Source organism: Impatiens glandulifera, chromosome 1 (assembly GCF_907164915.1).
Source record: "Impatiens glandulifera chromosome 1, dImpGla2.1, whole genome shotgun sequence".
Lineage (NCBI taxonomy): Eukaryota > Viridiplantae > Streptophyta > Magnoliopsida > Ericales > Balsaminaceae > Impatiens > Impatiens glandulifera.
In genome coordinates, this window is record NC_061862.1 from 1,394,804 (window position 1) to 1,408,390 (window position 13,587).

Consider the following 13,587-nt stretch of genomic DNA (forward strand, 5'->3'; position numbering starts at 1 on the left):
TACCAAAATCCCTAATCCATCTAGACGAAAACAAATCCATTCAAATGAAATCCAAAGACCACCGACAAAAAATAATATTAATAATAAATGATTAGAGCCTTCCATCAATGGCTAAGATAACCATTGATGGAGGCAGCGAAAAATTATCACTTGATTGACTCAAGAACGATAACAAGGTTTTGATACCATGTTAAACTAAAGAAAGAAAAATTTTATTGAATTGTTATTTATGGTTGAAAGAAAATTTTTATTGAATTTTATTTATGGTTAAATAGATTATGTCTATTATATATAGACATTATAATTGACATATAAGAAAACTAAATAATATAATATTGATAATATCACCCTTTATAATATTGTGATAATAGTTTACAAATATATTATATTATACTTTTAACAAATTACCCTCTAAAATAGACGGAACCCAATGTTCTAAAAATATAGAATAGGAGATGTGATTAAAATTAAAAAAGAACAGTGCAAGTCAAACACATGTCCCACTTTCTGAAGCTGGAGGAGGATGAAAAGCATAGCACAAGCAACCAAGAGCGTTTCTGTTGGCAATTTTTTTGACTTGAACCATTTGACAGCTGACTGGACTACACCTTCGAAATAAGGTTTGTGAAGGTTTTTCTGGAGTTAGAAGTGCATCAATTGCAAAAGAGATGCCTTCCTTCACAAAGGCGTTCAAGAAGCAAGGCTACAATTAGAACATGTTGATCGTTCCGAGACAAAACTCCAGCTAAGACACTGTTACAACAAAATAAAAGTATCGTTATGCACTGTAAATAGTTTTAGTATGTGGTTGCTTCTTGAAAAAATGTCTTTTCACCTTGAAATGTTAGTGTCCCTTGACAATTCAAGCAGCATTTCAGGTTTGCTGAAATAAACAAATTTATTGATAACATGTAGACTGCCACAACAAACAGATAAATTGGCACCCGAATTAACCACCTGCTCCCTCCAGGACAAAGAAGAAACACAAAATATAAAGCCATCAAAAGAGAAAAATCTGTAGAGAACTATTTTGAGACTATTTGATAACAACCTGGAGTAGGACAGGCAAAAGATCTTTACCGAACTTTTGGAAAAGATCAGGTCGCTCGCTCAAAAATGCTTGCTTGTCCAAATTTATTTGAACATTTTGATTCCCCCCTAAGGCAGGGAGAAGTACATGAAGCAAACTTAGAACTTCATGAACCTGAACTGGCAAAACAGGAAGATGTGTTCTTATTCATTCTTAAGTTAAGGTGTTTGAGAAAGAAGAATATTCATAAAAAAAAAACAACACACCAGATTCTGGACCACAATATCCATCTTTCACTTGAGAGGGAGCTATTGCATGTGAAAGATCATATGTAGAAAATATGTCCTTAACCATGCCACTGATGTCGAGCTCAAAAAGCGTCTGAACAGGTCTGGTTGAACCAGAAGCAAGTTTCACAAAAAAGTCCAATTAGCCCAAAGAATGAGAAAATAAGAAACATATTATCACAATAAATTAACCAAACAAATTAAAAGGTAATAAAAACAACAAGTTTATTCAATTCCAAAAATCCTCACATATTTAAAACAAATTTCATTAAATCTGAGAAGAAATAAAAAGTATCAAACCAACATTAAAATAATTAAACTTTATTCAATTTACAACTCAACTGTTATATCAAACAATCAAATAATTAAAAATAAAAGAATTTACTCTGTTTCATTTCCCTCAATCCCACTGTTAAATTTTAAGAAAGGGATTTGTGTCTAGTAGATCCCAAAAATCTTGATACCAATAATCGATTTAAAAAAAAATTAAAATCCTTATAGTTACCTTGAGATATCAATAAAAGTCTTTATTCTTATGAAACGTTTCTTTGTATGCTCGTTGTAATACTCCTACAAAAGTAAAATTCACGATCTCAAATTAGTGAAATTCGAACCTGAAATTTGGTTAAAATTTAAACCCAAAATACTAGAAAAATATGATCAAGTTCTTCACGAAATATATATATATATATATATATATATATATATATATATATATATATATATATATATATTAATTAGTGATAGGTACCTTTCTGATCAGTGATCCACCCCTTTCTGCAGTGAACCACCCTTTATATAAACCACCATAGACTTTAACTGCAGCACCCGTGTTTACATTGATTTTTAATCTTCCCACTATTCCTTGGATTTCTTTTCCGCACAAAAACATTTTTGTCTGAGATTGTTTTAACATGCAATAAGAAGATGGTTCTTATAGATATTGAGGGATGAAAGATAGGGTAAAAGGCGGCCGACATGAAACTAATTTGAGACTAGGGTTTCTCTTAGGCTCTTGTCCCATTTTATTAAAATATACTTAAGCCCTTATATAATTTATAATTAGTTAAAATTATCCCAAATTTATAATATTACATATTGGTACTAATAGTTTTGACAAGCTAGTTTGGACCAATTTGTTTTTAATTTTACTTAAAAACTATATAATTTTGTACGATATTGAGGCATTAATTTATATGAAATAATATTTTGAAATATTTTATAATTATTATATATATTAACAAATTTAATAATATTTATTGGTTTAACTTCAAACCTTTCTAATATAAAATATTTAATTCAATTTCAGTTTAAACTAAGACATTCAAAATTCATACATCCAAAACATATAATTTCATTCAATTTAAAAGTACTCTCATTTCACTTCAAATATTTTCAATATAAATCCACGTCTAATAATGGAGTTATAGTTTGAAGACTTTATGACAAAATTAGAAATTATTAATAAATTTTAAATTATTAGTTTTAAGTATATAATTAAAAACAGTTCATATTTTTAAATAAAATATATTTGGTTTGGTTTATTAAAATAAATTCAGTTTATTTAAAATAAAATGTTGAGGGCGGTGATTAAGAGGATTGAGGATTTGTTTTAGATAAAAAATTTAAACAGTAATAATATATAATTATAAAACAAATTTATTTTTTATTTAAAAATAAAAGTATTTTAGTATTTTGATTAAATAATGTTATAGATTATAGTAAATAAAATGATATTTAATTAGTGTTAGAAAATATTTTTAAAATCCAACAAAAATAAATAAAAAAAACTCTTAGACTACATTTTGATTAGAGATCAATTATGAATCAAAATTTTACAAATAATTTATTATTTAAATTTATGACCGATTTACATATTTTTTCTATGCTGGTGGCGATTCGTTTTTCTATTCTTCTGGTAGCGCTTCGTTTATACAATCAATATAATGCTAGACTAAAAATTTATATTAATTACAAATTTTTAAAAAAGAAATCTCAAATTTATCGGTAAAATAATGGTTCTCAAATAGACCATCTCAATCTTGTTGGGTTATTCATTCAGCATATTCGTCCTCATTGCATCAACATTTCTCTCGTGGAACCTTATTTTGTTGGCATTTATTTTGTACCTCCAATCCTCCCACTTTGTCTTCATGTGTCTTAAAGTGTCGTCTCGATAACTCTCAATAGCGTCTAAATCAAATTTATCCTTAAATATAAACGATTTATAATAAATTAATGATTAATTTCAAACAAAAATTTATATTAAAAATGATTAATTTTCGATTAAGGACTATCACAGATGATCTAAGGTGGTGGGGTGAGGTGACGCCAATGAACTGTGCAATGGGGATAATATTATTCTCTCGAATAGTGGCCCCCAAATGCCAACTCCATAAACCCATATTTTTTCAGCACAACTTCATTTGAATTAGGTCAAATATGACTCGCACTTTTTCTCCACTAGTTGTCAAGTTGGTCAATTCGAAGTTTTTGTTGCTTCCTTGCCTTCTCTGGGAACTGGAAGACTCTGTATTTGTTCCTTCATTAGTGAATGGTGCGGGATTATCAAGATTGTGCACATCCTCAGGTGTAGACATGTAATCCTCAAACAGATCATCAACTAGAGTCTGTGATGAAGAGTCACGCGTATTTTTTTCTTCCTAAGGAAATTGAGCTGTAACTGCAAAATTCCTAACTGAAAGCTCTTCAGAGGTGACATTTATACCTGAAAGAAAAAACGATAACAAAAAAAATAAACATCAACATTTGAACAATATTGAACAATAATAAAAAAAATTAGTAATATTATATTCCAACCCGGTTTATTACCAATGTCTTTAGCATAGAATATTTGTTTGGCTCATTTTGATATTGACACTTTCGTTTACGATTTATGCTAACAAATCTGTATTTATCAATTTGATCTCTCGTAGCTCCGAAATGTACATCATACCAAATGCACTTAAATACCACCTTCACTTCCGCTTAGAAGCCTTTAGAAGATAAAATCATAGAGTTTATCACACCAAGTAAATTCGGGCAACTACGCTACTTCAGCGACTAGAGACATTCAATAACTCTTCTCAATCTTTGTTCATACCCGTTGACATATGCGGAAACTAAAATTAACAATTCTTTATTATGTCAAATAATCTTTACATTTGTTTGCCACAAACTGAGTGTCTTATTTTTCAAGTCCAACAATCGACTGAAAACAAAATACCGAATAGACTCAAGAAGAACTTTTATCGTCTACTTTTTCAGAATCAGATATGTATTGAAAATTGAGGACACCCAAAACGAACTTGCATCGTCTACTTCCTCAAAATAAGTTATCGATCAAAAATGAGAAGACACATGACGAACTTTTATCGTTTACTTCATAAAAAATTATAATTTATAATTCATTAATAATTTTTGGCTAGAGTATCGTAGTCTTGCATCAACTGTTTGTGAATTGCAATGGATATCGTACCTACTCTCGGATATGAGCGTCAAATTACAAATTCTCATTCCTCTTTGGTGCGACAACCAGGCTGCAATTCATATTACTCAAAATCCTGTCTTTCATGAGCGTACCAAACACATTGACATCAATTGTCATGTACTTCGTGACAAATATAAAACAAACTTTATTGATCTTCGGCATATCTCAACAAAAAATCAAGTTGCGGATATTTTTACTAAGGCTTTGGATGGTACCCAATTTGATGATCTACGTTTCAAGCTTTATCTACAAGATTTTCATCTTGAGGGAGGAGTGTAAAGAATTATTATCGTTTTATTATTACTGTTTTTAACATTCTCATTTTGTATTTACTTCATAACTTGAGGGACTTGTTTGTTTAGTTTGTTAGTATTTATAACGAGAAAGCTCTCAAAGAGAAAACATGAGTGTTCTAATCTCTCAAAACCTAATATCTAAAGCTCTTAACTATTCTTCTAATCTCTTAAAACCTAATCTCTAAAGATCTCAACTATTCTCCATTTATGTTGATAGTTACAAATATAAAACAGACTTTATTGATCTTCGACATATCTCAACAAAAAATCAAGTTGCGGATATTTTTACTAAAGCTTTGGATGGTACCCAATTTAATGATCTACGTTCCGAGCTTTATCTACAACATTTTCATCTTGAAGGAGGAGTGTAAAAAATTATTACCGTTTTATTATTACTGTTTTTATCATTCTCATTTTGTATTTACCTCATAACTTAAGGGACTTGTTTGTTTAGTTTGTTAGTATTTATAATGAGAAAGCTCTCAAAGAGAAAACATGAGTTTTCTAATCTCTCAAAACCTAATCTCTAAAGGTCTTAAATATTCTTCTAATCTCTCAAAAAACAAATCTCTAAAGATCTATACAATTCTCCATTTCTGTTGATTGTTTAACATAGTGTATATATAAGAATGATAGGGCATCGAAAGTAATACCATGAATCCTATGTGGCCTAAAAAAATTATATATATATATATATATATATATATATATATATATATATATATATATATATATATATATATATATATATATATATATATATATATATATATATATATATATATATATTTCGTATAAATATAATCTCAAACTCAAAACACGTCATAATTATTAAATTATTTATCTCTCTCAAACCTCTCCGGCGAAAATAATCTCTCAACTCAAAATCTTAGCTCATGTTTTTTTTTTTAAATCTAGTTATACATAACATTTATTTTATTTATTATTTGTATGATAACAAACTTATTGATGTTTATACATCACCTTTATTCTATTTATTATTTGTATGATAACGAACCTATTATTGTTTAATGCTCATGAAACCAGTAATGAGAACATCGCAGTAGATAAAGCATTGAACAAATTGTCCTCCGTTGAACCCCAAAGTTATCGATTTTTGTTGGGAGGTGGTCCAAATGTTTTTATTACATTTTTATAAAAACGTCCAAAAATGTGCATTTCGGGAGAAAAATGTTTCAAAAGTGTTATATTGGTTGAGCCCACAAAGATGGCCTCCCTACAAATCACATTAATTTAAAACATACACTACTTGGTATTTTAATAGATATACGCATTTTTTATTGGAAAATGTTTTGAGAAAACTTTTTACTTACTTTTGATCGAGCTCTTTAGAAAAAGCCAAATCTGTGAATTGTTGTTCTTTGTTTGTTATTTTACCTAACTTTTTGGCCACGATGTTCATATAAGGGGATATAAGGACCACCGGAAGTCTGTTAATCTTTCTCTTCGGATGGTATTTAATATTTACACATCCCTTATCTTCAATATCTTTAGAATCTTTACTTAAAGATTCACAATCAACATAGTCTTCATTATCTACAGTGTCCACATTTGTTGCCTTTGAAGGGTCTTCCATATTTACACAACCATCTTCATTAGGAGAAGCCATCGAAGGACTATTAATTTTAAGGTCTTCACTATCTACAGTGTCCCCATATGTCTCCTTTAAAGGGTCTTTCATATTTACACAACCTTCTTCATTAGGCTCAACCATTTGGGGACTATTAATTTTAAGGTCTTCACTATCTATAGTGTCCATCTACCGCATTTGGAGGGTCTTCCGTATTTACACAACCCTCTTCATTATGCTCAATCATCGGGGGAATTTTATTTGTAAGGTCTTCATTCACATTGATTTTTTTAATTTTCCTCAAATTTTACCTATAAATCTATCCTTTCATGTTAGTGAAGATGTCACTTAGTACTTCCTTAATAATAATAATAATAATAATAATAATATTTACACAAATATATATCCTATATCCGTGGTATATATATATATATATAAAGGAGTGATAGGAGAAAGAAATTTGAGAGAGGGAATGTGAGAGAGAATGGTTGGAAAAATTGGAAAAAGAGAAAAGTGGAAAGAAAGAGAGAAAAGAGAGAAATTATTTGATTTTTTCAGCCAATCCACACATCATTCTCTATTATTCCCTCACCCAAATTCCCTCCAAATCTATATATATATATATATATATATAATAATTGATTTTTAAAAGTATTATATATATTTATATATATATATATATATATATATATATATATATATTAATAAATAAAATATTTGTTATCCTAAAAACTTGATATTAACATGATTTCAAATATATTTTTTAAAATTTGAACTTTTCAATTATCTTATTATATTTAAAAAAAAAAACAATATTAACCAATTAAGTTAAGTTTTTTTTATTAATTATAACTTAAAAATATTATATATATTTATATTATTTTATTTATTTATTAATTTTAACGTTAAAATATTATATTATTTTATAAAAATGTTAAAATATTTAAATTTAGTGAATATAACAACCAAAATAAATCATTATATATATACATTTTATTTGTTGGTGAAAAATATGAATGATAATATATAGATATTTTACTATTAATTTTTTTTTTTAAAAGTATTTACTTTTTAAAAAAAAATTAAAATAGTGATATAATTATAGATTATATATTAGGGTATTAATTATTAATTGATTTTTTTAATAAAAAGTTACCATTATTGTAAAAATCTTACATAATATTTATATTTTTATTTAAAAACCATACCACAATAAAGTCTCACTTTTTTTTCTTTTTTTATATATATATATTCACATAATCCAGCTTTTTTTACTTCTCTTTTTACATATTCATATAATCCCAACTTAATTGTTAATCTCAACTTATATTATGTCAATTGTTAATCTCAACTTAGATTATATGTCAATTGTTAATCATATATTATGTTAATTGTTAATAATGTTTAAATCTTTATTTACAATGATAGTTACTTTTGATTATATATATGAGTAATTTAGTATTATTCTAATTTATTTATTATAAAAAAATATTAAAGTGTTTTTTTAGTGTAATTTTAATTTTTATAATGTAATTTTGAAAATAAATTTTAAAATAATATAAATAACATGCAACTATTTGTTTTTACATTGTATAGATTAAATTATTAGAAATTAATAATAATGATATAATCTGGAAATAAATTAATGATTAAAATATTTTTATTTATTTTAAAATAATAAATAACTTTTGTAAAAAAAAAAATTAACATAATTTTATAACCTTAATTTTTATTTTTTTAAGGAATTAAACTTAACTATTTAACCAAATGTATAACATGTGCAAGAACCCAGAAACTTAGAGTTAGTATCTATCTCTAATTTTGGCTAGACTAGAAGAGAGATTAAACGTTTGAATAAGTTATTCTCTTAACTGGATTTTCAACACTTCATACTATATAATATAGTATATTTTAAATTAAAATAGAATATAAAATTTTATATTAATTTATTGGTTAAAATTTATTCTAATAAAACTATTTCAGTCATCTTGTGTTTAAAAAATTAATACGAATATATATATTTTCAACTCAATATGTGCTTAAGTGATAAAAATTAGTGTTTAAAAAAATAAATATGATGAGCTCGATTTTTATTTACAACCGTGCCTCAAGTTGAAGTGATGTCATAATGGATAGTTTCTAAATTTTAAAAAAAATATTATACACTCTAATTTAATACATTATTTTTGTTTTTTAATATCATACCTTTTAGAATATATTAAAATATTAGAGTTAAATTAGAATTAAAGTAGACTTAAAAATAATTGTGATAAACTTAAAATAAATGAAAGAGAAAATAATATATAAATGGAGAGGATGCAATTAATAATTTAAAAAGTAATGTCAAAACCTATTAACAACTAATATAATTATTATTATTTTTAAAAAGTACAATCGTGTAAATCATATTCTCTACATATTATTATTACTTTAAACTACCTATGTAAGGTGAGTTGTAATTTAAACTTTATTTAATTTTTTTTGTTATTCATATATATAAAAAGGACAGATTCAAAAATTATCGTTAAGGTGGGCTTAAAGAAAAATTAAAATGGGTTAAAAAATAAATTTAAATGAGATTAAATAATATAATGAAAAAAATATAGATTTAATAAGGTATAAACATGAGTTTAGTTTTTTTTAGATTTATAAAAGAAAATAATGAATAAAAAAAAAAAAAAAAAATGAATGAGCCATATCCATTTTCTACTATAACAAAATATTATTTTTTATTATAGCATAGATAATTCCGAGAAGCTTAATTCTTATATAAGGGAATATTAAAAAATATATATTTTGAAATTGAAAAAAATTTAATAAAACAAAATTTTAATTAAGTTTCCATATAATAAAATATAATATAATATTTCAAATTTAATTTGTAACATGTAAATAATAATAATAAACTTTTCAAAAATAATTAATTTTTATTAAAAGACTCTCTTATATATGTTTTTATTGAACATCAAATTCATTCATGTAATCATTATTAAGGCGGATTTATAAAAAAAAATATAAAATAATATTTGGAAAAAATATTAAAAAATAAATAATATGTAACTGACAAAATTTATAAGATATAATTTAGAAACGGATGAAAGTATGTATTATATAAATAATAATATTATTATTATTTTTGAAAGAGTGAAACTACTTTAACATTAATTATTTAAATAAAATAATTATTTATTATAAAATATTATTTGAATATAATGAAAATAAATAAATTTAAAAGATAAAAAGTAACCACAAATTACAAAAATATTAAAAATTATATCTGACAAATTCTAAAATATAATTAAAATCCAAATAATCATTCAAATCAAACCAAAATAAAATAAATATATCTAACCTCTTCTTTTTTTAAATATAATTAAAATCCAAATAATCATTCAAATCAAACAAAAATAAAATAAATATATCTAACATCTTCTTTCTCTCTATCTCAAACAAGGCTTAAAATAACTTCAAATTGCATTCTTATACACATCCCTCTTAACTTGTTATGTCCGTGCCCCTGTATATAAATTGTTATTGTAATTAGGTTATACATATGAAATTGATGGTTTTTGAATATATTATTTTGTATTAATAGTTTGAAGTTTATTTTTATTATATAAATGAAGATTTTGAGAGAATTAAAATAAAATTTATTTATTTATTATTATTGTTATTATTATTTGTATGTATTTTTATGATATTTGTTATGTATTGGTCCAAGTTTAAGATTTAGTACTCATAAATTTTAGTTTACAAAAAGATAAATTTAGATAATAAATTATTTTTAGAGTTTTATTCATAATTGGTCTCTAATCAAATGAACTCTTAAGAGTTTTTTTATTTGTTTTTTTTTTATAAAAAACCAGCACTAATCAAACATTAATTTTGCCGCTCAATATTTTTCTAATAAACTGAGTTTATTTTAATAAACCCAAACCGAAGTGGTTTTTATTTTAAAAATATGGTCTATTTTTATATAAAGTATTATAACATTATATATTTCAAAATAATAATTTATAATTAATTAATAATTTCTTCTTTCCTTATCGTCTTAAAACTATACTATACGTTACAATTATAGGTCAATTTCTATTAAAAATATTTAACAGTTGTTTTATATATGATAAAAAATGGTTTGATCTAAAAGTTGAATGAAATACAGTAATTTTTTTTATATAGAATGAAATTACATGTTTTTGAGGTATGAGTTTTGAATGTACAAGTTACAGCTAATATTTAATTAAAAATATGCTATATTATAAGTTTAGGATCAAGTTTAAATAATTATAAGTTATGTAAGGACTTAAGTGTAAAAATGGGACAGAATCCTAAGAGAAACCCTAAACTCCAATTAGTCTCCCCCGCCGCCTTTTACCCTATTTTCATCTTTCAAAATCTATAAAAGCCCTCTTCTATTGTTAAAACAACCTCAGACAAAACCTCAACAAAAAATGTTTAGGTTCATAAAGGAAATTCAAGGAGTCCTGGGAGGATTAAAAATCAATGTAAGTATGATTGCTGCAGTTGACGTTTATGATTGTTTATATAAATTACATAGCCCAGATTATCTCCATATCTAGCAAGGTAACTATTTAAACCTCAATTTTCTTTAAATCGATTCAGTTTAAATTCTTTTATAACTTTGATTACTGATCATTTTTTTTATTTCTCAATAGGGAATGGGCAAATGAAACAGAGCAGAGTGATACATAGAGCATGAGAAAATGATATTTCAAATATTGATTGTTTGTTTTCTCAAAATATAAAGGCTCGTCATCTATAGTTATAAAATATGTCAAAATAAATTAATAGACAATGTTGAAATTGAAATGTATTATTGATTGCTTTATTTTTATTTATTTGAATGTTTCATGTAATATTCAACTGAATTGAACAAGTTTAATTTATTTATAAATTTATATTTCGATGAAGTTGGATTGATGCATTTTTTACTTTCTGAAATTTATTTTAAATATGTAAGGATTTATGGAATTTTTGACTAATTTATTGTGATAATATGCTTCTTATTTTCTCAGTCTTTGAAATATAATATTTGAGACTAAAACTGAATTTAATATTTCACTATTTTCGAACTGAAAAATATACTTTTCATATTGAACAGCATCCAAACAAGACACAAATATGAACCATTATACAAGTGTGCAATTGTTGTAGATTAAACTACAATTTAAATTAATATGTTTAATCATTCCAACATGTAGATATTTCTTAATTGATTAATTAAAAAGATTATATAAAGAATTATTTTTCATATAATTTAAATTTTAAATTTTATATTCTTTATTAAAGAAATACAATATTTTATTTTATTTAAAAAAAAGAAATGAGTCGAAAGTATGAGGGAAAATTAAAGGTAGTGTTAATTTGTCAAATTTACTTCCTTACTTGAAATAATATTTTGTTTATACCTACATTTACATATATTTAAATTTAAGTATTTTTATTTAAAATCCACCTAAGATTTCAACGTGTGTTTAAAATTAAATGAAATTATTGAATCTTAATAAAAAAATAAAAATAAAAATAAAATTATTATTTAAAAATGTTTGATATAAAATTATCAGTTAATTTTAATAATTATGAATAAAAAATATTAATCTTGTTAGAAAATAAAAAAATAATAATTTGAAAATATTTTATATCAATTTATTTTATAATAAAATAAGTTAAATTATAATATATATATATATATATATATATATATATATATATATATATATATATATATATATATATATTAAAAACAAAAATTTAATAATAAGTTTGTCTGGTTTAACAATGTTTCAAACAACCTCAACCTCTGATTCAATTCATTATTTTAAACACACATATAAACTTATACGCATAAACAATTTTTACATACATGTAAGGTAAATTTGACAGCTTGAGTCAAGTTAAGAATAAAAAGAAAAAGTAGAATAAGTTCTGGTAAGCAATGAACGAAAAGAATTCCACTTTACTTCACTAGATACACATAGGTAGTATTATGGTTTAATCTATTAGTTGAAGTATTCAAATGAGCACATTAGTAAAATGATAATTGTTTCTGATATTAACTCTAACTCTGCAAATGAATTACAGAATTTTGGTGAAGGCCAAGTACTTCATTATGAATGGGTCAGAAATATGAGCCACATCTTGACTAGTTCCTTGACGAGTTCAACACAAAGAATGGAGGTCAACCTGGGGTGACACTTTTAATGTACATGTAAGTAGTGTTTATGATTATATGACCGGTTTATGAACTATCATATAGACATTGTCATATAGACTTACTTGGACCATTATTTAATGAAAAACATATATAATGGACGACTAAGGATGACAATTTGAAACCGCCTCTCGAAAACCGAACCGAATTGGGACGATTTTTCTCCGAAATCGAAAGGAGATGGGGCGGGGATGGTATTTGTGTCCCCCGCCCCGATTTCACCCCGAACATCATAAACATAATTAAATATATTAAATTACCAGTATATTTATTTATTCACTATATTTTATATGAGTAATAAGGTTTTTTCTTTATAATAATATAGAATTTTAATATATTGCAATATATATTATATTAAAAAAATTTATTTATATAATTTTATTGTATAGTTTTTATTTTTTTATTTTTTTAAATTATTAATGGTGCCCCGCGGGATTTCCCGAAACTGGAAAAAACCGAACGGGGCGGGGATGGTATTAAAAAGATCCCCGAAATTAAAACAGGGCGGGGATGGTAAATTCATTCCCCGCCCCGAACCGCCCCATTTCTATCCCTATGGACGACTCCCCAAGGATGTAGACATTTGTTGACCGAACATCGTTATATTTTGTGATTTTTATTATGCTTTACACTTTATTTTTATATTTTCTTTTATCGTGTA